This window comes from Chlorocebus sabaeus, chromosome 27 (genome assembly GCF_047675955.1).
Source record: "Chlorocebus sabaeus isolate Y175 chromosome 27, mChlSab1.0.hap1, whole genome shotgun sequence".
NCBI lineage: Eukaryota > Metazoa > Chordata > Mammalia > Primates > Cercopithecidae > Chlorocebus > Chlorocebus sabaeus.
In genome coordinates, this window is record NC_132930.1 from 31,377,428 (window position 1) to 31,402,480 (window position 25,053).

Genomic DNA, 25,053 nt, shown 5'->3' on the forward strand with positions numbered 1-25,053 from the left:
GAATAAAAATAAAACCTATATTTAAATAAAAAATTATTTAATTAATTTAAATTTAATTTAAAAAATCTAGATTTTTGGAAATCCAGGCAAAAATTCCAAAAAAGATGTTAATGTACACATTTATATTATTTATGGACAGATGTTCCCCCCCATAATTAAATACACTCTTTCGTAGTTTGGTAGTTTTTCTCTATATAAGATATAAAATAAATTCCCTAAAATTATCTTACTCTTGTTTGGAAAAAAATTATGAGAAGTCAAACTTCTATGGCATTAAACAAGTCACCTCACGTCATATATAAAATAAGAGGATCCATTCTTGGTCTATATTTTTACAAAAGTACAATATCTTCATGTTTGTTCTCAGGCTTAAGCACTTAAACAAATATATATTTTTAAATATTCAGTATTATTTGACAAATTATTTCTAAGCTCACCTTTGACTTCCAAATTTGTCCTTATCCTCTTTCTTTCTATACTTCAGGGGTTCACACATGTTAACGTATGTAAGAAAATTTGGTTGTGTATATAAAATAAAGATTTCTGGGTCTTCATCTTAGTATTCCGAATCAGTTGATGGGAAGTGAACCTAGGAATCTGAAATTTTAAAATGTATATTGTCTTTAATAGACCACAGCTTGAGTACCACTTGGTCTGTTTCCTTTATTCCCATATTCCTTATACTTTTCTCTTATTCCACTCCTGACTATCCTTCAGATCTACCAAACGTTGTGAATACAATGGATGGGACTTAAGTAATACTGAAGAAATATTAACTATAAAGGAGGAATGCATAATTAGAGAATGAATACATGTATGCATGAAGAAGAAAATGAACAAAGGAATAAATGAATAAATATGATTTTCAGGAAGTACTTATGGCTGTGTTTCTATCACTCCACATATTTAGGGACTGCCCAACCTCACCTCTAGGCCAGCTCTGGCACAGGCTTCCTGAGGAAAAACCCCAGCTGAGAGCACTCATTTAATAAGTCCAGAAGGGAAGAAGACACAATCAGGACACAGGTAAGAGAGGGGCCCACAGGAGATTGTTAGCAGAGGTTAATGTCCTATGGTATAATAGGCAAATTTGCCATTTGGAAGAAGCCCACGGGAGATAGCAGGTTCTTGGCTCATTCAGTTTAGTTTCCAGTTAAGAAAATTTCTGTCCATGCAGGAAATTATTTTGGAGGTTAAACTGGCTCAGTTCAAATTATAAGGCTACTTGGGTGATTTCCTTGTTAACTGGAGTGGACTGAGATCATGGCTTGGAAACAGAACACAGGTGATAATAATGAGTATACAACTAAATTGGTCTTAAACAAAATTGGCATTGAAATAAAGAGAAATTAATATTGGAATTTTATAGATGTTAGAGCAGTTTTTAAAGTGGCAATAATAGGATTTTTGAACTTGGAAATGATGTTGCTTGTGAAGCTGTGCCTTGGGAGCGTGGGTGTGATGAGAGACCGTTGCGGGTTCCACCCTGGGCTGGCTTAGACTCAACTTCACTGGGTGCTAATGGCTGTGTTGGGGTGCCTAGTGGAGCATCCCCCAGGAGGATGACGAGCTTCCTTTCCCTCCTGCTGCCACTATAAGGTTCATCTTCAACCTGACTCTCTCTGATGGAGAAGGCTCTTGGTTTCAGTAAGAGGCCTTCATTTTGTCCACTAGTGCTGAAGCTACCTGGTTTCTTTGTAGCTGGTTTCTAAGCTTTGCTTCCACCTTCCCCTTTTGACATGCCTTCTATCCACTCCCACTGCCCCTGCAGCAGCCTACACATGTACCCCCTCCCTTCAGGCAGACAAATCAAGGAGGTCCTTTTAACACAACTAAAGACTGGTCCAGTTTCATTCACCATCATTCAGCCTGGAAATTTCAGGGATAACTTTGGCTCCTTGTTTTGCCTTGTCTCATTTTCCAAGGCTTGCCTCTTAAAGTTGCTTCTTCTGTTTCCCATCTATTCCCATGTTAGTGCTGGCTGATATTAACCCATTCCTGAACAATAAACATTAGCTTCCTAGTTGGTGTGCATGACATCGACCCGCATGTATGTACTCCTCTCCTCAATGGCAGAATACATCAAAAAAGTTACTTTCATCAATGCTGTCATCAGTGATTGTCAAGTGGATTCTACTGTGCTCAAATAAGTTTACTTCAAACAATATTAACTGAGCATCTATTATATTCCAGGTCTTCTCCTGGGACACATGAGAGATGATGAAGATGGATTATGGAGCTAGAAGAAGACATAGACTCATAAAGAGATGATTAATGTGTAATAAATAAATATAATGTCAGGGGTAAACCCAGAGGTTGAGAAAAGGCTTCCAGAAGACTCATTGACATAGTCTGAAAGGATAAACAAGAGACGATGCAGTGAAGGGAGTGAGTACATGTGAGTAGTGGACTACCATGCGTACAAACACATGGAGAAGAGAACAGACAGAGTTCTGGAGGGAGTTTGAGACTGGACTAGACATTTTAATACTAGGAAGGAATGAGTAAGAGATACAACTATAGAAGGGTCAGATCATGCAGGATTTCGTCATTCAGGCTAAGGAGGATAATTTTAACATTATTTGAACTGGTCTCTTATCCAGTAGTTCTCAATATAGTCTCACACCCAGAGGATTAGCAGGCAAGGGGTGATATCCATTATTATTAAGATGACATGTAAAGCTGTAAGATAAATATTAGTTTTAGATGGAAAATAATTCACAATGTGATTTTTATGTGTGATATATATTATACAATTTGGGTTTCTTTAAACCACAGAAATTAAAGAAATCTCAGGCTTTAAGTGGGTTAATTTTTATTAGAGTCTATTATCTCCTCTTCATTTATTCTCTTCTGCTTTTAAGTTACATATGAAGAGCTATTAGAACCAATGGTTCCAATGACAATGCGTTTCTACCCAAGTTACTCTACTTGGGGGAATAACCTAATGTATGTTCACAAGTATAAATGAGTTGTTTTTGACTCTGTAGTAAAGCAAGTTTTGTATGAGCAAATATGTGTATTTTTCTGGCATCAAGGCTTATTATAGTCATTATATCACCAAATAGTCAATAATAAATAATTAAAGAATAGGAAGATAAATCAACTGATAGATGATAGATAAAGTAGACAGATAAATAGATCATAGTTACATATAAAGGATGATAACTAAGAATACATGAATGGATGGATAGACAGAAGATAGATACAGGAATAAAAGGGAAGTTCAAAATTATAATATCTACATCTGCTATTATTTCTTTTTTCTGTGACTTTGCATAACTCTGCTACCCTTGGAATTTCCCACTACAATTTCCTTTGGTCTAGGGAAGAGACAAACTGAATTCTTATATCTGTCCAGGTCATTCAGAAAACAAGAAATAACTTATCTTCAATTCTTATTGTTTATGTGTCACAAATTTGGTTCTTCTCACAGACAGCCTTAATATGTTGCCATATTTTTATTCTTCTATAATGCATCATTTCACCCAAGTTGAAAGATCATTGAGAGCAGAAACATTATTTTACTATTGTACCCCAAACGTAGACTAGCATGGATCTTGTCAGAGGTCCTTAGATGCATATTTAATTTATAAATCATAGACTGTTTTGGTTCATTCCAACAATAAAAATTGAATGTAATGTGCTAGGTTATGGAGGTACAAATAGTTAGGACACAGTTCTAGATATTGAGGTGTTGACTGACTTCATCTAAGAACAGACTTTAAAAGATTTCAGAATTTTAATTTGACATTTGCACTGATTATATTCTCTATGAATTCTTATTAGAAGGGTCATGGTTGCTCTAAGAGTGAGGTGTAGTTGATGACACCCATATCAGAGTGAAGCTATTTAAATTTAACAATGAATCACAGAGGAATTCAGAGACTTCAAACAGGAATAAATTAATATATTTCTCCCTAATGTCTTGAAATATACTTCTAAGTATGCAATATAATGAGTCCATTACTGTGATTACTTTTTTAGTATATTACCAATGCAGATCAGGTTGAATTATTAGACGATGACCAATAAATATAATAGACATTGGTGCTTGCTCATTAATAACTAACCTCTATATTTTAAACAATGCAGAAGCAGCATCTCTTCTCTATTTTGTGTTACCATCATATATATTATAAAAATATATTTGAGCTTGTCTTTTATTGTAGAACATTTTAGGATGATTGAATTAGGTATTTTAATTTTGCAATAAAAATAATTTACAATTGTAGCAGACTTTTTTAACTTTAAAGTACACTCATATTCATTATTGAGTTATAAATTTAAAGGTGAATTTATATTTATACCTAGAAAAAAAAGGATATTTGATTAGTAGGATAAGGTTTATTTTGACTGACTGATGCCGAATTTAATAAATAAGCAAATGGCCGGGCATAGTGGCTCACGCCTGTAATCCCAGCACTTTGGGAGGCTGAGGTGGGAGGATCACCTGAGGTCAGGAGTTCAAGATCAGCCTGGGCAACACGGTGACACCCCGTCTCTACCAAAAATACAAAATTAGCCAGGTGTGGTGGCACATGCCTATAATCCCAGCTACTCGGGAGGCTGAGGCAGGAGAATCACTTGAACCTGGGAGGCGGAGGATGTGGTGAGCCGAGATCACACCATTGCACTCCAGCCTGGGCAACAAGAGTAAATCTCCGTCTCACCAAAAATAAATAAATAAATAAATAAATAAATAAATAAATAAGCAAATGAAGTAGTTGAGAACCAGAATCATATACGATAAAAACACCAGCAAACTAGAAGAGAAAGTGCATCTGCGTGTCTTGGGAAAATACATTCATAGAATGCTAGACATGTTTAGCCTCCACAACTGCTAAATTCAAAGTGAACTATGTGACACCATCCTTTACTCCCTCCTCAACCAATTTTAACAAGACAAATGTTAAGTCTGGGTAGTTCATGAAGGATCTAGGGCAGATACACATTTTACAGCCACAGGCTCAGTAAGCACAACAAACTGATCAAAAGTTAGTGGAAACAGAAAGAACTGCAGATGATATCAATTTGGCCTCTGAGAAAGGGAAAAGCAATGGCTGACTTTGCTCATGATTTTTCCAAGTATATATCTCCCAAATATTTCCCCATGATGATGCCAGATACATACTTCTTCAGCTTCCCTTATAGGTAAAGAGTGGATTTATGACCAAATAATTACCAAAAAATTCAAAGAGGAAGTATGGAGGACTTCTGGGAATGGTTCCCTTCTGGTTAAAAAGACATATAAGAGAAAAAAATGTACTTTTTGGATGATAAGTAAAGACATGGTGTTCTGGCCCTACAGCAGCCTTGTAACCAGGAGGTGATAAACCAAAGGACCACGGCCAGCACACTGAAGATAGTAGACTGAAACAGGAAAAAAGACTTGGTCTCTGGTGACTGTGTTACGTTTTGAATTAACATATATATAACTGAAGTATCATTAAATTTGTTGGTATGTTAGATCAAAAAATTCTTATTTATTCTAGCCATAGTACTTGGGCATATAATTTGTGTGGTTATAAGCATCTTATTTCATAAATGATTTCATTTTCTGACCTTTAAATCCTCAATTGAATCAATTCCCCACAAAGCCCAGCTAAATCTAAAATAATTTTGTCTTGTGTTTGTCTTCTTTATTTTCACCAAACAGGCCTTTTTTTCTACTTCACATGTGTTTCTATTTCTCGCAAGCAGCAATGACCAATGACCTTGATACAGGCTTTTCGTGATATATTTATGAAGTTAAGGGCTTCGACTAAAATCACAACAGAATTCAATTGTGATACAATGGTACTCAGAATATAGGTTAGTCACGTGGGCTTTTTCAGTTATGTGCCATGTGCTATTTCAAAAATGGCTGGAAAATAGAAATTTTATTCATTGATTAACTATTTAGTACTATATAAGAAGTACTGAGAGGCATTTTAAGAATAACTTCAATGCACTTGATATCATTTAACCTACCATAAAATTGCAGCATAATGCCCAGTGAAAAAGAGTTCAATTATTCAGAGAATGAGATGGGAATGGAACCTGAATATATTTAATAACTATGTTAACATTTTTTCAGGGAAGTTATCTAATACTTATCCATTTAAATGAATTTAAATGGAGCTTCTCTCCCTAAAGCCTCTCTATTATGAAGTTACAATCTCCAGATTGCCAACTCCATTGTCCAAAGAACAGAGAGTGCTTGGAAATACCTGCCAGACAAACAAGTTCTCACAAGCCTGGGGAGATATTAAGCACTTCTGTGTGTAGCTGCTTCCAAAGATGCCTTTGCATCTCCCGCTTCACTGCTGCTGTGAAGTCGACAATCCTGGAAATGCATTGAGTTTTGAAGCAGGGAGTTTTCAAAGTGACAGGCTTAAAAAATACAATTCACCTTTTGCCCTTCCACTCCCAGCTGCAGAATATTAGGCCTCCTTAGAACTCTGTTTTATAACTCTGAATACGCAGTGATACTTTTAATAAATAGGCTAAGCTCTCCTGGGCCACAGGCTTCCAATTATAGTTTCTAGTCCAAATCCCCCTTTTAAATGCAGATGATTAAATGAAGGTATTTATGATTTAGAAAACAAGAAAAAAAAAAAAAAAAAACATGTTCATATCTCCTAGCTAAATACTATAATCTCAATTTTCTTAATATTCAGTGAAATAATTAATGGCAGATTTGAATTGGCTCCAAAATGTTCTCTTACATAAACTGTTGCTAACAAATAACAAAGACACAATCAAGTGGCATAAAATTTATGGGAGGGGAAATCTGTCCTGATTGTATATCAATTTCATACATAGAATGAGCTGGACAGCTCTGTGTTACATAAACTGTAGGAAAAGCGAGCTCTCTTTCTGCCTCTGATACGAAGCAGTTTTATGGACGACATTTGTCATTGAAACTCTCTGTCTCCTTGTATATTAATTTAGAGTGTTAGACTTTATAATATTTAATAACTCTTGAATTCTATATTTCTATTTCCCAATAAAATACAATTCAGCTCAGCTATTTTAAGAGAAAGGGCAGAAAATTTGGACCCAGAATACTTACATTTGAAACTGAGCTCCAAATTTCTTGGCAATAGATCCTTGGATACAAAGTTAACTGTGTAGGATCTCGATCTGTAAAATGGAAATGATAATACCAATATCACAATTATATTCAAAAGATGCAAGGACATCACTTATGGAATATTTACTAAATTACAAATTTAAAACACATTTTATATCTTAAACATATCCCAGTTCTTGAGTAAGCATTGCAATTGATTGTACCTATTTTGAGGATAATGTGTATTGGTGTTTCTGTCAGCTATAAGAGACCTAAAGTCAATCTTAACAAAAAACAGAAGTCGTAAGCATAACACATAGGCAAGTAAATGACCACCCACATGATTTGATTTCATATTCCTTTGAATATATAAATTTTCCCCTCCAAATCAATTTTTTTTTCTTTCCCTGGAGGTAAAAGAAGGCCCTCCTGTCTCTATGCAATTAAAGCTTCTTATGAATAAGTCATTGTAGCAGTCATCATAAAACGGATTTCTGGTTATAGGTATGAGATCCCCATGAACCTTGAAAAGGACTTACTTTAATCTTTCCTGTGTCAGGGAGTACTTAGTAGGGTGCCTGGTTATGGGTTGGCATTAAGACAGTTTTGATGAATGGATAAATGAACGAATGCATGAATTTCTCATAAGAATATCTTTTCCCTTTAACTAAAGTTTGTAGAGGTCTGATTTAAGTTTCTAGTAATCGTTTCATGATAGTGCAAATGAATTTCAGATAATTTCTTGGGTTCATGTGAGGAAAGAGTACTGGGGATTAAGTAGTGATTTGGAGAAAGAAACTAACATAAGGAGAAGGAGGTCCCCAGAAACACTGTCCAGCTCCCTTTACTCCCACCCATTTTGTCTGGACAAAGGAACTCTGGATTATTTCAACTAGGATCACAAAGGTTTTCACTGAGTAAGGAGTGGCAGCTCCCATATAGGAGGTTCCTGCTATGTGCTGAGAACTGTCCTAGGGATTTTGTGTGACTTACCTAACCTATTCCTCACAACGACCCTAAAAGGAGCAACCCCCAAAATTTTGTTTTTCAGGGGAGGAAAACTGGAGCATGGAGTTTTCCAGAGGTCACTCCTCTGTTTAATTGGCAGGATCAGGATTTGAGAGAATCAAGTGCTCCTAACCACAAACTTTCCCTTTGGAACCCAGAAAAAGCCTCTGAACGTTGCCCACTGCTCTATGCTCAGTGTTTGGATGGTGATGCCAAGAAATGTAACAGGAGCTTGCACAGGAACTCTTCTGCATAGCTCTGCTCTAAAGTTCAGACTGAGGGCAGATTGCAGCAGGTTGGAGATGGGACTTGTAAAGAATGTTTGTGTGTCCCACATGTTTGGCATAGTAGACACCCTCTGTTCGCCTCAAACTTGGCTGAAAAGACAGAATGCCCTGGCTTCAGATAACTCCAAATCTGCACGTATTGTTGATATTGATGTTCTTTCGTCTGGATGGGAATGACAGGCATCTTTTGTCCAGATCTGGCAGACATACCAGAGCAGAGCTGACTCTCTCTGAATGCAATGTAACCGCCAACAACACAGACACTCCTAAGCCCCCTAAGTAATACAAATGCCCTTCTTTCCTTTGTCTCCACAAATTATTCATAAAAAATTGAATAAATTGAAATGCTATGTAATTTATGAAGCAGCTGAACTCCAAATAGCTCTGAATCCTCCCTTGCCCCATGAAGAAAGGGAGGGGAATATAAATCAGCTGGGATAAGAGGCAAGAAAAGAATGCCAAAGTTGGGGTTCCCAAGGGCCCTAACAACCAAAGCAGTTCAGAACTGCAAAAGGTAGGAGCCAGTCCAAGATAAAGTTGATCAGGGGAAGTCGAGCGTCAAATGCCAGACATAACAAGTGCACCCTGAGTTCAAAGAGGAATAAGAAGAAAAGAATATTAAATATAAGCATCGCATATCACATGTTTTCTGTATAACATGTTCTGTCCTCAGCATTTTTAGTGAATTACTTCATTTAATGGAGATAGACATTGTCATCCTCAGTCAAAGATGAGGCAGTGCTTGCTATGAAGTGTTAGGGATCTCCACTAAAGAAGCAAAGCAGAGAGTTGCCTACTGGAAGGCTCAAACCAAGTCACAGAACATTGCTACCTGTAATACAAGGTATGGGCCCAGGAGTTTATGGACAGGTTGATGTGAGACTAACCTGAGGGCGGGTCCTACATATGTGAAAAGTGCAAAAAACATGCCAAGAATAACTCTCCTCACGGATGAGAACTATCAGTTAGTGGATTTCTTAAACTGGATTTGGGGTTGAAGCAGAAAACAAACAAACAAACAGATTATGGTAATTAAATGTTAGAATTATATCAAATCATTTCAATACAAGGTACAGAATGTGGCAACACATGAATGCTAGACATTCGTAAACTGAAGAGCACCTTTTGTATTTTCCTTGTTTTTTTTTTTTTTTTTTTTTGAGGCAGAGTCTCTGTTGCCTAGGCTGGAGTGCTGTGGTACTACATCGGCTCACTGCAACCTCTGCCTCCCAGCTTCAAGCGATTCTCCTGCCTCAACCTCCCAAGTAGCTGGGATTACAGGTGCATGCCACCATGCCCAGCTAATTTTTGTACTATTAATAGAGACGGGGTTTTGCCATGTTGACCAGGCGGATGGTCTCGAACTCCTGACCTCAAGCGATCTGCCCGTCTTGGCCTCCAAAAGTGCTGGAATTAAAGGCCTGAGCCACCGTGACTGGCAATGTATTTTGTATTTTTGAAGTAGATACCATTTTCTCCCGAAATGCTTTTTGGCATGAGATTGTCAGATCTGAGAGATGGCTTATCTTTTAGTTATTTTTAGTTATTTTCCTGTGTATAAGGAAATACAGTAAATGAGATATGCAGTTCTTTATGGGAAAATGTGTGAGTCTTGTTCATTTTTCTTATAAAAATAATTTCCATATTTTACATATTGTATTTTGTGTATGTTTATATATATTTAGACTCTGTGCCAATTGTTGGGTGGTAGGCAGAATAATGGCCTGAAAAGATGTACGAATCCTATTGCTAAGAGTCTGAGAATATGTTGTATTACAAGGCAAAGGACAATTAAAGCAGCTCATCAGCTTATTTGCGTGTGCTCAATATAATTACCAGGTCCTCAAAAGTGATAAAGAGAGGCGGAGGAGAAGAATCAGAGAAAATGATGTGATGGTCAAAGTAAATCAGATTAAGGTAACGTGAGACTCCAATTATTAATTCTGGCTTTCAAGATGGAGGAAGGTAGACTATGAGCCAAGCCTGCCTCTAGAAAGTTAGAAAATACAAAGAAATAGATTCTCCCCTAGAATGCCCAGAAAAGAATGTAGCCCTCATGACACCTTGATGTGACCCCAGTGAGTCCTGGGTCAGACTTCTGACCCACAAAACTTTGGGATGAGAAATTTGCGTTGTTTTGTGCTGCTAAATTTGTGGTAATTTGCTACAGCAACAATAGAAAACTAATCAAGGTGAAATGTTATCTAAATATATTGCTTCTTTTATTTTTCTTCATAAAATATCATGATCTGGCATTTAAAATTTGGAGGTATTATGCTCGTCTCTGATTATCTTCAGAGGGAACATCCATCTAAAGGAGTCCTGTAGAACTGTCCTCTGGTTTTTCTTTTTCTTTTTGGTTGACAAGTAACAATTCTACATATTTATGGGAGACAGGGTGATAGTTCGATCTGCACATACAATGTATAATAATCAAATCACAGTAACTAGCATACGTTTCACCTCAAACCTTTGTCATTTCTTGGTTGTGGTGAACATTCAAAATCCTCTCCTCCAGCTTTTTGAAAGTATACAATGAATTAGAGCTAGCCATATTCATGCTACAGTGCTGCAAAACACCAAAACTCATTCTATCTAGCTATAATTTTTTATCCCTTAATCAACCTCTATCTTCCTTTCCCTCCTACACTTATCAGCCCCTAATAGCTACAATTGTACTTTCTATTTCCATGAGCTTAAAATAAATTATTTTGGCTCCTACATGAGTAAGAACATATGGTATTTGTCTTTCTGTACATGACTTATTTCACTTAAAATATTGTCCTCTAGGCTTATCCATGTTGCACAAATAACAGGATTTTATTATTTTTTATGGTAAAATTGTATTCCACTGTGCATCTATACCACATTTTCTTTATCCACTCATCTGTGGATGGACACTTAGGTTCATTCCATATCTTAGGTATTGTGAATAGTGCTGCAATAAACATGGAGCTATAGAGATTCCTTTTATTTCTTTATATTATTATTATTTTTTTGAGATGGAGTCTTTCTCTGTTGCCCAGGCTGGAGTGCAGTGGCACAATCTCACTCACTCACTGCAAACTTCGCCTCCCAGGTTCAAGCAATTCTTCTGTCTCAGCCTCCCAAGTAGCTGGGACTATAGGTGCACACCACCTTGCCCAGCTAAGTTTTGTATTTTTAGTGCAGATGGGGTTTTACCATATTGATCAGGTTGGTCTCAAACTCCCGACCCCAGGTGATCCACCCGCTTCAGCCTCCCAAGGTGTTGGGATTACAGGCATGAGCCACTATGCTTGGCCAGTATTTCTTTTATACACTGATTTCCTTTCCTCTGGATAAGTATCCACTGTGGGATTGCTGGAATGCATGGTTGTTCTATTTTTAGTTTTTTTGAGAGGGCTCCATACTCTTTTTCATAATGGCTGCAATAACTTATATTCTCACAGTGTATTAAGGGTCTTCTTTTTCTGCATCTTAACCAACATTTTCTTTGTCTTTTAGATAACAGCCATTCTAAATATGATGAGATGATATGTCGTTATGGTTTTGATTTGCATTCATCTGATCATTAGTGTTGTTATTTTTTCATGTATGTTGGTCATTTATATGTCCTTTTTGAGAATTCCTTTTGCCTACTTTTTAATGGAATTGCTTGTTGTCGTTTTCTTTTGCTGTTGAGTTTTTGAGTTTATTATATATTCTGGATAGTGGTCCCTGGTTGGATGAATAATTTTGATATATTTTCTCTCATTCAATAGGTTGTCTCTTCATTTTGTTAATTGTTTCCTCTGCTGTAGAGAAGGTTTTTAGTACAACATAGTTCCATTTCTCTCTCTCTCAGTCTCTCTTTTTCTTTTTGCCTATGGCTTTGATGTCTTCACCATAAAGTCTTTGCCTAGGCTAATATCCTAAAATGTTTTCCCAGTTTTCTTCTAATCATTTCATAATTTGGGGTCTTACATTCATGTCTTTAATCCATTTTGGGTTAATTTTTTTATATAGTGAAAGAGAGGAGAGTCCAGTCTCATTCTTGTGCATGTGGATATTCAGTTTTCGCAGCACCATTTAATGCACGTTCTTCGCATCTTTTCAAAAATCAGCTGGCTCTAAATGTGTGGCTTTTTTCTAGATTCTCTATTGTGTTTCATTAGTCTATTGTCTGTTTTTATATGAATACCATGCTCTTTTGATGACTATGGCTTTTTAATATAATTTGAAGTCAGGTAGTGGGATGCCTCTGGCTTTGTTCTTTTTGATCAGTATTGCTTTAGCTATTCAGGTTCTTTTGTAGTTCCATATAAATTTTAGAACTATTTCGTTTTTTATTTCCATGAAAAAAGTAATTGGTAGTTTGATAGGAATTGCATTGAATTTTAGATTGCTTTGGGTGGTATGGTCATTTTAACAATATTAATTCTTCCACTGAATGTAGTGTGTCTTTCCATTTGTTTGTGTTATCTTCAATTTCTTTCATCAGTGTTTTGTAGTTTATGTTATAGTGTTATTTTGTATCCTTGATTAAATTTATTTTTACCTATGTTAGACTTTTTGTAGCTATTGTAAATGGGATTATTTTCTTTATTCCTTGTTCAGTTAGTCCATTTTTGGTGAATAGAAACACTATGAAATTTTTAAGTTGATTTTTTATCCCACAATTTTACTGATACAAGATACAATTATATATAAATCCTAAGAGTTTTGTAGTGCAAACTTTAGGTTTTTCTATCTGTAAGCTCATATTTGCAAAGAAGGACAATTTGACTTTTTCTTTTCCAATGTGGATGACTTTTTTTTTTTCTCTTGCTTAATTGCTCTGGCTAGAACTTCCAGTGTATGCTGAATGCAAATGCTCAAAGTGGGCATCCTTGTCTTGTTCCAGTTCTTAGAGGAAAGGCTTTCAGATTTTCCGCATTCAGTGTGATGTTAGGTGTGGGTTTGTTATCTATGGCATTTATTATATTGAGTAGTGTTTTTTTCTATGCCTAATTCTTGAACACTTTTATCTTGAAATGATACTGACTTTGTCATATGCTTTTTCTGTGTCTATTGAGATGATTATATGGTATTTGTTTTTTATTCTATTGATGTATTTTTTTATGTATGTTAAATCATCCTTGTATTTCTGGGATAAATTCCATTTGATTGTGTTAGATTATCCTACCCTTGTAGTCTCTCAATAATTTTTCATTTACTGATTACCACCCCCTACTCCCTGCTCCTTGGCTATAAATTCCGACTTGTCCTTGTATTCAGAATTGAGCTTCCTTTTATACTGAAGTCTCTGTTCTCTGTTTATAAGAGGTACTAAATAAAATATAACTTTACTGCTTTATTTACTTACTTATTGTATTTTTCAGCTTTATTGAGGTATAATTGACAAATAAAATTTTACATATTCAAGGTATAAAATGTGGTATTTTCATACACATATAATTGTGAAATGATTACTACAATCAAGATAAATATAAGTGGATTAAATCTTTCAATCAAAAGACATGAAGTGACTCAATCGATAAAACAAGACCCAATTATACGCTGCTTCAAGAGACCCACCTCATCTTGAAGAACATACATAGACTGAAAGTGAAGGGATAAAAAAAAAATCCATGCAAATGGAAACTAAAAGAAAGTTAGGGTAGCTACACTTATATCAGATAAAATATACTTGAAGTCTAAGACTATAAAAAGAGACAAAGAAACTCCTTATATAATGATAAAGGGGTCAATTCATCAGGATATATAACAATTGTAAGTATATATGCACCCAACATTGGAGCACCTCAGTATATAAAGCAAATATTAAAAGATCTGAAAGAATAAATAGAAAGGAATACAATTATAGTAGTGGCCTTTAATACCTTACTTTCAACAATAGATAGATCATCCAAACAGAAAATCAATAAGGAAACATTGGACTTGAACCCTACATTAGACCAAATGGACCTAAGAGACAAAGGCAGAGTATTTCATCTAACAGCCACAGAACACGTATTATTGTATTTACTGCCTTTAGCTAGCATCTGGCTCTGGTTCCCTTTGACAATCTCCAGCAATATATAACATATTCAAGATATAATGTAGGTAATATATCACAGCCTTTGACTATATCTTCATAACATCAAAGAAATAAATTGAAAGTGAAACACTAATTCAATCATATGTTTACTTTTTGTCTTGTGTCCCCAACTACTTTTTTTCAAATTTATGTTTTAAATTGATATACGTATTTGTCATGTACAAAATAATTTCTGATGCATATGTATAAATGAATGATAAAATTTAGCTAGCTAACAAATGCATCAACTCACATATTATTTTTTGTGGAAAGAGCACTCAATATGTACTATCTTGGCATTGAGTTTTTTTTTTTTAGCAAAGTGTATTGTCAAGTCTTTTTTAATTTATTTGTTAAAAAATGGCCAGACATTTTAGCATGCTGTGGGCCATGTTAGATATGCAACTATATTGTTTAGCTACTGTTTTTTTTTTACATGTGCAACAATGAATAAAATTTTAATGTTTAAATAACAATTTCAATTCTCATTATGAGTAACTTAATTTAAAGGGAATGTGGTGTGTTTTCACCAATTAATACTTTTTTTATGTGCATGTGTGTGGTGAGGGAGGGAGTCTCGATGAAGGGCAATGTCATGATCTCAGCTCACTGCAACCTCACTCTCCCAGGTTCAAGTGATTCTCCTGCCTCAGTCTCCTGAGTACCAGGGATTACAGGTGCATGCCACCACACCTGGCTAATTTTTTGCATTTTTAGTAGAAACAAGGTTTCATCATGTTAGCCAGGCTGGTCTTGAACTCCTGACCTCAGGTGATCTGACCACCTCCGTCTCCGAAACTGCTGGGATTACAGGCGTGAGCCACCGTGCCTGCCCCAATTAATACTTTTCTATGGAACTCTAGAGCTTAGAAAAAAATCTAAAGATTCATTCAAGCCAATATTCCATCTTGTCTCCAGAAAGGACAAGTATAGCCATCTGGGCCAAGAGTTGGTGGTACTTTTTTTTTTTTTTTTTGTGAGTCTCACTCTGTCATCTAGGCTGGAGTGTAGTGGCAATCTCGGTTCACTGCAACCTCCACCTCCCAGGTTCAAGTGATTCTCCTGCCTCAGCCTCCTAAGTGGCTAGGATTACAGGCTAATTTTTTTTTGTATTTTTAGTAGAGACAGGGTTTTACCATGTTAGCCAGGATGGTCTCGATCTCCTGACCTCATGATCCGCCCACCTTGGCCTCCCAAAGTGCTGAGATTATAGGCGTGAGCTACGGCACCTGGCCGGGCAGTAATTTTTAAGAGTCTGGAGGATGACTATTGCCCATATTGTTATTCTACACATTTATTACATGCCTTTGACATGAACAGCTTATAACTTTCAATGTATTTAGCCAGAGAAATAGGTCATAACTAAATGTCTAAATGAAATGGCTCATATCTAAGACAATTGCTCCATTTATCATGACATTAGTACACTTGGTTTTTTAAGTTCAAAAATTAATCATACATTTAAAAGTTCTAGAATGATTAGTATATAACTAAAAACTGACAATAATACTATGAAAATTGTAGTTATTGAGTTATTTGAGTCAGGCACTTTTCTCTTTCACTTAATAATGACTTAACAAATGGCATTTGTTCCAGGCACTTCTAACCACACAAAATGGAATAATGTACGTTTCAAATTTGAGGAATACAAATGCAGTTGAGTAAGCAATGAACTCTACTTATATAATGAGCTGCAATATGTGGTAGAATTGTAACACAAGTATATTATATCTCAAGGCACTTCATAAAATGACTACTCACTATTAGACTGGACATTTAAAAGGCTTTATAATAGAGGTGGCAAGTAAGTTAATCCTTGAAAGATGAGTAATATTTGATGGGCAGGATAAGGAGTATGGCTTATTTAGTGGAGCAAAGAGCATGAGTAAAGTAGACACAGGGCAGAGTGTATTTTTGAGGTTCAATGAATAGTTCAATTTAGCATAAATGTCGAGCATGGGTGTGAGAAAATTTTAAGATAGCACTAGAAAATGCTTTACGTCCAGAGATTAGAAGATAATTTAGAGATCGGTGGAAGTGATTCTAATTATTTGTGCTCCCCTCAGTTAAAGTACTAGTGTTAATTAGGACAGTTGGGAGAATGGATAGCCTATAGAAAAGGAGCTATTATAAAGTTGCTGAAATAATCCATAGAAGAGGTAATAATTGTCTGAACTGGATTGAGGCAGAAGGGATAAAGGGGCGGCACATATTCCAGAGATATGGCAGCATTCCCAGAACTTGTCTCTCTGTTACTTGGGTAGACTAAGAGAACAGGAGGAGCTATTGCTAACTCCCAGGGTTCAATCTTTTATAACAGATCTTTTCTGACATTCTTGGAAATAGAGATTAGTCAGAGTAGCTATTCTGGGTGTTAAAAAAACAAGAATGAACTTGATTTGGGGATATGTTGCTTAAGGACGCCCTCGGGACATTTAGGCGGGGATGATCAGCAACCATTAGAAATAGAGGATGACTGCTTGGCAGAGAAGCTGATGGGAACCTGTCGATATGGAAGATGTCAAATAACACACTGGAATGCAATTTCAGAGGGAGACAATTTAGAGAAGATAAGGGAAGTGAGTTCAAATAGAAGCTAAGGGGAGACTTACAGTGAGGTATCAACAATGAGGCTTCAAAGAGAAGTAAGTTTACAAAGGAAAGAAATGGTTCCAGTGAGGAATATTGGAGTGAGGTCAAATGATGAGATGTCTAAGATTGTAACTATATTTTATGTCTACAAAGTAGTAGTTCTAGGAAAGTGGCAGGGGTAGAACATATATTACAAGGGGCCCATGAGTGAGTGTATAGGAATGCGGAGAGAGTGAGAAAACATGCATTTCCAAGGGGTTTCATAATTTAAGATGCATATGTGGAACAGGATCTCGGTGAGGTGGTGAGGTGATCAATGACATTCATTTGTGCTAAATTAGTAAAGTAAATGAAGTTGCATGAAAAAACCAATAAAACAGATGCAGATACGAAAATTAGGAGACTGATTATATTTATTTATATGTGTATAACATATTATGTATTTATACGTTAATACATGCATAAACCACTCTTAGATGCATATACCATTTTGTTTACGGGTTTTTGGTTTGTTCGTTTGTTTGCTTTTCTGAGACAGAGCCTCACTCTGTTGCCAAGGCTGGAGAGCGGTGGTGTGATTTCTGCTCACTGCAACCTTTATCTCCCGGGTTCAAACGATTCTCCTGCCTCAGCCTCCCGAGTAGTTGGGACTATAGGTGTGTGCCACCACGCCAGCTAATTTTTTGTATTTTTAGTAGAGACAGGGTTTCACCGGGTTAGCCAGCATGGTCCCAATCTCCTGACCTTGTGATCCACCTGCCTCTGCCTCCCAAAGTGCTGGAATTACAGGTGTGAGCCACCATGCCTGGTCTGCATATACTATTTTTTAAAAATATATCTAGATTCAAGTTTATGTGCCTTTAAGTTCATCCAGGATCCTTGTCAAAATCTTCTCCTAAATGGGAGAATTGTGTGGAAATATTTCCCTTGTAAAGCTGTTAAGGTTTTTAATATAACAGGAATAGCAGTCCCCTAAATTTTATCTGACTTCCTAGCCTGTTAATTTGGAGATGCTTTGACTCACTACTTATCTACATAAATATCAGACATTTTTTTCCATCAAGAGAAATGACCAACCCTTCATGAAGTTGGAAGCTCCAGCAGATAATACATGTCACTAACAGAAACTCCAGTTCTATGTTAAACAAATCAAATCATCTTTGGAAATTTCAGATATAAGAAAGTTAGGTCTAGAAAACCACAGAGATTTGGGCTGATGACTATATATTTCAGCCAGGGATGATGGAAAGCCTCTTTGGTAATCTGCACATTCCTTGCTTCCTTCAGAGAGCCTAAATATGCAGTGACTTCAAAGTTCAAAATAAACTATTAGTGATAAAAGAAAATAAGCAGGAAAATGTGTAATATAGAAGTTTTCGGTATTAGCAGAAAATGCAGGTGGTGATTTAGAGATGAATTTTTTGAAATTCCTATGCCAATTCCAGCAATTCAGGCAATTCTTGGTAGTACGTATGTCTTAAAAGGGGGCCAACACCCTCATGGTCATTATTACAGCATGTCCACATATAGCTTGGTATACATAAACCAAACAACAAAAAGTCACTCTTTGGATGGCAGATTCTAAGTTTTAGCATTGATTTGCAATCTTGAATCTAGTTGTACAATTTGTCCTTGATTCAATTTCTTTTTAACTAAATTGTACTATGATATTTTGAATTTGTTTGATTTTTTTTCTGTGAGTTTTCTTTTTTTCCCATGCAGACACAATAACTTTCCCCCTCAGAATAGTCTGTATGCTTTACTATAAGACATTGTATTTTTTTAATGTTTCTGTCCCGGTGCAAAACTGAATTTTTTGAGAGTAGAGGTCAAGGCTTCAGCTTGGAGAACCTCGACACATTTTTACAGAAGAACCTGAATATACCCAAAGAGCTATTTCCCAAAACAATTTATATGCACAGAAAGAGTTGTGATTTCTTTTTTCCCCTTGACTTTCACAAAAATAAAGGGCTAATATCACCAGCGGGCAAATTTTGTAAAATTACTCTCCAAGTGTTTCAACAAAACCTGCCAACACAACTCAAGCCCAAACTTCCCCCGTCCCTGCTTTGTGGCAAAGGGCCTCGGTGGGAACGGCTGCCAGTCACACAGACAGAGCCAAATTGTTTAGTGGATTTGGGAAGTGGACAGATGTTCTCCTGGGACGATGGAGACAGGCACTGCCACATACATTTTCACTTGATGTGTTAACCAATATTCTTAGCCAATTATTCAGAGGCGACCAGCAGTTAATGCATGCAAAGGCAGGAACTAGAATCATCACTCACGGCTTCTACACAGCCCCAAACTCCTGCCAAAGTGTTAAATACCTCTTGGGCTCTGAAAAACATGGAGTGCATTTGCGTGCCCTTGGATGTGCTCCTTGAGACTTCTATGAGAACATCTAAAGCTAATTATGAAATGGTCATTGTGAATGAATAAATATGAGAAAATAAAACAAATGCCTAGGTTGTATACTTCAAAATACTAAACATTAAGGAATGAGTTTTACATATGAAAATGCATTTGAGGTCTCAAAGGTAATTACCCCGAGGCACTGGAATAGTGTAATAAAAACAATAGCAGCTGGGCCACACCAATGATATACTGTGCTAACTGCTATTAAGCTAATTTGCAGCAGAAATATGGTGTAATAAGATCTATCATTTTTAATGGAAAAATAGCAAAACATAAAAATGCTATGTTGTCCATTTTATTTGGAGAGATGACAGCAAAAGAAAGTCAATAATTAGAATCTTTACTTTCCAAACATCCATATGCGTAAAGCCACAGTTTTGCTAACATTTTCTCTCTGCTCTATGATTTAAACAAGGCAAACTTGGAGCTAGTACCTGGAAAGTAAGAAGATAAAGGGATGTAAACATTGTTTCCAAGAAGCTTGCAATGCTAGTCATCATGTTTAAATTAGCAATTTCTCCTAGAAGAAATTGTACTACATGAATATATATATATATGTATGTATGTACGTATATACTTATATATGTATAATAATCATTTCTATAATAAAGTTTTTTAAACAAAGGTATCAATGTGGCAGACTATAGAACTGTATCTGCCAGTGTCCTGTTTGTAAAACAACAATGCTCTGAGTTTTTCAGAAATACATAATATAATACAGGAAATTGATTAGTCAGATAATGGAATACTGGGAAACCAAATAGGTGACTAAAAGGCCAGCCAAAGATGACCAACTATAGGAGGCATCTATCAGTTTCAGAATGGGAGAGAGCAGAGAGCATTGTACCACTCAAACCCAGGCACACCATGTAGGAGCTGGATCCAAGGAGAATGACTGCCCCATGGTAGCTGAGACCACAGAAAGAGGGGCTGAAGGAGGTGAGAGCTGGAACCATAAAGGACACAGTAACTGCATTAAAAACCGTTTTCAGGCAGAAGTGGGATTAATACCTTGATTCTCCCTTTCCTATACCCTCAGGTCTCCTGCAGGTGCTTCCTATTGGGAAATCCAGCTAGAAGCCAGTTAGCAAGGTATCTAGCTATAGATTGAATGTTTGTTTCCCCAAAATAAATATGTTAAAATCTAATCCATCCTCACTATGATGATATGTAGAAGCCTTCAGGAGTTGGGGCCCACTCATATGCATGGATTTAGTGCCCTCATACAAGAGACTTTAGAAGGTTCCTTCCCCCTTTTGCCATGAGAGGATATAGCTAGAAGTCAGCAGTCTGGGCCTGGCATAGTGGCTCATGCCTTTGTAATCCCAGCATTTTGGGAGGCTGAGGCGGTTGGATCATCTGAGGTCAGGAGTTGGAGATTAGCCTGGCCAACATGGTGAAACGCTGTCTCTACTTAAAAAATACAAAAATAAGCCAGGTGTGGTGGTACGTTCTCATGATCCCAGCTACTCAGGAGGCTGAGGAGGAGAATCGTTTGAACCAGGGGGTAGAGGTTGCAGTGAGCTGAGATCGCACCACTGCACTCCAGCCTGAGAAGAGTGCAACAAGAGTGAAACTCCGCCTCAAAACACAAAACAAACAAACAAACAAAAAAATCAGCAGTCTGAAATTCTGAAGAGAGCCCTCAGCAAAACCCAACCATGCTGGCGCCCTGATCTCAGATTTCCAGCCTCCCAGTGAGAAATAAATTTCTGTTGCATATAAGCCTCCCAGCCTACAGTAATTTGATATAGCTGCCCGGACTAAGGTACTGGGACACAGAGTCTAGAGAGAGCAGACGAAGTGAGAGAAGCTTGAAAAATGACCAGCACTCTTTCCAAAGCATAGCCTTGCTGTTCCACCCAAATCCACACAACCACAATCTCTTCCCTAAATGACTACAGTGGTCTGCCACAGCTCCCCTATTACAACTCTGACTTCCCTCCCTTTTCCACACTGGAGAGAGAATTATCTCTTCACATTCCCTAATCTGATCACAAACACTCTAGTCCCTTTACAACCTTTCAATGTCTTTTACTGCTCTTGGGAGAAAGACAAGACTCTTCATGTGACTGACAGGCACCTTTATGAGCTGGTTCGGCCTAGCTCTGAGGCCCATTTCAGTCACTAGTCCTTTACTGTCTATATGATGGTGGTTCTGGTCTCCTTGATAAGTGGTCATTGATTCATTCAATCACTCAGCAAAACTTTATTAGGGGTGTATTAATCTTTATTGGCATTGCTGATAAAGGCATACCCAAGGCAATTTACAAAAGAAAGAGGCTTATTAGACTCAAAAAAAAAAAAAAAAAAAAAAAAAAAAACAGTTCCACATGTCTAGGGAGGCCTCACAATGATGGGTGAAGGTAAAAAGCACATCTCACATGGTGGCAGGTAAAAAGTACATCTCACATGGTGGCAGACAAAAGAATAGAGCTTGTGCAGGGAGCCCCCCTTTTTTAAAACCATTAAATCTTGTGAGACTTATTCACTATTACAAGAACAGTATGGGAAAGACCCACCCCCATGACTCAATTAATTCTCACCAGGTTCTTCCCACAACATGTGGGAATTATGGGAGCTACAAGGTGAGATTTGGATGGGAACACAGAGCCAAACCATATCATTCCACCCCCGACACCTCCTAAATCTCACGTCGTCACATTTCAAAACCAATCATGCCTTTCCAAGTTTCCCAAAGTCTTAACTCATTTCAGCATTAATGCAAAAGTCCACAGTCCAAAGTCTCCTCTGAGACAAGGCAAGTCCCTTCCTCCTATGAGCCTGTAAAATCAAAAGCAAGTTAGTTACTTCCTAGATACAATGGGGCTATAGGCCTCAGGTAAAGACAGCTGTTCCAAATGGGATAAATTGGCCAAAACAAAGGGGCTACAGGCCCCATGCAAGTTTGAAATGCAGCAGGGCAATCAAACCTTAAAGCTCCAAAATGATCTCCTTTGAATCCATGTCTCATATCCAGGTCATACTGATGCAAGAAGTGGATTCTCATGTTCTGGTCAGTTCTGCCCCTGTGGCTTTGCAAGGTATAGCCTCCTTCCTGGCTGCCTCCACAAACTGGTGTTGAGTGTCTGTGACTTTTCCAGGCACACGGTGCAAGCTGTCAGTGGATCGACCATTCTGGGGTCTGGAGGATGATGGCCCTCTTTTCACAGCTCCACTAGGTGGTGCCCCAGAAAGGACTCTGTGTGGGGGCTCCAACCCCACATTTCCCTTCTGCACTGCTCTAGCAGAGATTCTCCATGAGAGCACCATTCTTGCAGCAAACTTCTGCCTAGATATCCGGGCATTTCCATACATCCTCTGAAGTCTAGGCAGAGGTTCCCAAGCCTCAATTCTTGATTTATGTGCACCTGCAGGCTCGACACCATGTGGAAGGCACCAAGGCATGGGGCTTGCACCCGCTGAAACCACTGTCCAAACTCTACATTGGCCCCTTTCAGCCACAGTTGGAGTGGCTGGGATGCAGGGCACCAAGTTCCTAGGCTGCACACAGCACAGGGACCCTGGGCCCAGTCCACAAAACCACTTCTTCCTCCTAGGCCTCTGGGCCTGTGATGGGAGTGGCTGCTGTGAAGACCTCTGGCATGCCCTGGAGATATTTTCCCCATTGTCTTGGGGAATAACATTCAGCTCCTTGTTACTTACGCAAATTTCTGCAGTCAGCTTGAATTTCTCCTCAGAAAATGGGATTTTCTTTTCTATCACATCGTCAGGCTGCAAATTTTCTAAACTTTTATGCTCTGCTTCCCTTATAAAGCTGAATTCCTTTAACAGTACCCAAGTCACCTCTTGAATGCTTTGCTGCTTAGAAATTATTTCATCAGATACCCTAAATCATATCTCTCAAGTTGCAAGTTCTACAAATCTCTAGGGCAGGGGCAAATGCCGCCAGTCTCTTAGCTAAAACATAACAAGAGTAACCTTTGTTCCAGTTCCCAACCATTTCCTCATCTCCATCTGAGACCTCCTCAGCCTGGACCTTACGGTTCATATCACTATCAGCATTTTGGTCAAAGCCATTCAACAAGACTCTAGGAAGTTCCAAACTTTCCCACACTTTTCTGCCATCTTCCAAGCCCTACAAACCATTCCAACCTCTGTCTGTTACCCAGTTCCAAAGTTGCTTTCACATTTTTGGGTATCTTTTTATCAGTGCTCCACTCTACTGTTACCTATTTACTGTATTAGTTCATTTTCACGCTGCTGATAAAGATATACACAAGACTGGTCAATTTACGAAAGAAAGGTTTATTGGACTCACAGTACCACGTGGCTGGTGAGGCCTCACAATCATAGCAGAAGGTGAAAGGCACATCTCACATGGCGGCAGACAAAAGAAGAGAGCTTGTTCAAGGAATCTCTGGTTTTTAAAACCATCAGATCTGGTGAGATTTATTCACTTTTATGAAAACAGCATGGGAAAAACCCATCCCCGTGATTCAATTATCTCCCACCATATGTCCCTCCCATGACATATGGGAATTTGGGGAGCTACAAGATTAGATTTGGGTGGCAACACAGCCAAGCCATATCAAAGGACCTAGTTCTTGTCAGGCATTTTTCCTTATTCCAGAGAAACAATAGTTAATAAAGTAAAACAGATGCAGTTTGGAATTGCCTAGAGCATATTTTAGTGTATGAGTATGGAGGGTCAGGCATTTAGTAAATACCTGATTATAGAGTATGTCAGGTGGTTAACAGTGCTATGAGGGATGCTTTTACATAACAGCAGGAAATCTTTTCCAATCATGTGATACTTGTGCAGAGGCCTAAAGAAAGTGAGGGAGAAACTCCTATTCTAAAGTTGTATATTCTATACACATGGAAGAAAGGGCTTACTTACCAGGCAGAAAAGAGCAAAGTGAAAAGTATCAGAAATAAATAATAAATTCTAGAACTTTCTATGTCTTTACTTCAGAAGTGAATTTTATTTTCCTTTCACAGCACATTGATTGGATCCTTTTGTAAAAAAATAATAATAAAAATTTTAAAAGCCTCTATAACATACAGATTCCTGTATAGATTTAAACTTAAAGTATATACTCATTGGTATAACAAGTTGATAAACAGTTACTTTAACTACTTGACTGTACACTCTTTGAGGCTAGTGACTGAGTTTCCATCAGAAAATAGGTATTGGTCAGGGCATTGAGGCTCATGCCTGTAATCCCAATATTTTTGGAGGCTGAGGCAAGAGGATCGCTTGAGCCCAGAAGTTTGAAACTGCAGTGAGTTATGATAATGCCACTGAACTCCTGCCTGAGTGACAGAGCAAGACCCTGTCCCAGGAAAACAGCAACAACAAAAATAGAGTAGATATTGCTTCATAAAAGACAGAGTCCAAATAAAGTGGCTTCAAGAAGTCAGAGGCATATTTCTCTTGCATACAACTGTTATGCTTTGTCTGACAACTCCCCGATATCAGAAACCTGGGATCTATCATATTTCTCTACTATTCTTAGAATATTTCTGTGTTGTCCAGGATCTCATTATTACATTAACAATCTAGGCTGTAGAATAGTGGAAGATTAGCCAGAGCAAGAAAGACAATCTCTCCCTATATGGTCATGACCCAGAAGTTGCACATACCACTTCCCCTTATATTTTCCATTAGGCATAACCTAATCACA

At 37.5% G+C, this 25,053-nt stretch overlaps 1 long non-coding RNA gene across 1 annotated transcript in view; it reads right to left on the reverse strand.

The window, feature by feature from the left end:
• The window catches only part of LOC140710531 (uncharacterized), a 321,317-nt gene that overhangs the window by 235,278 nt on the left and 60,986 nt on the right, over positions 1 to 25,053 (reverse strand). The window contains exon 2 of the long non-coding RNA XR_012091600.1: positions 7,058 to 7,128. This is a non-coding gene — a long non-coding RNA (uncharacterized lncRNA). The remainder of the gene's footprint in view (positions 1 to 7,057; positions 7,129 to 25,053) is intronic.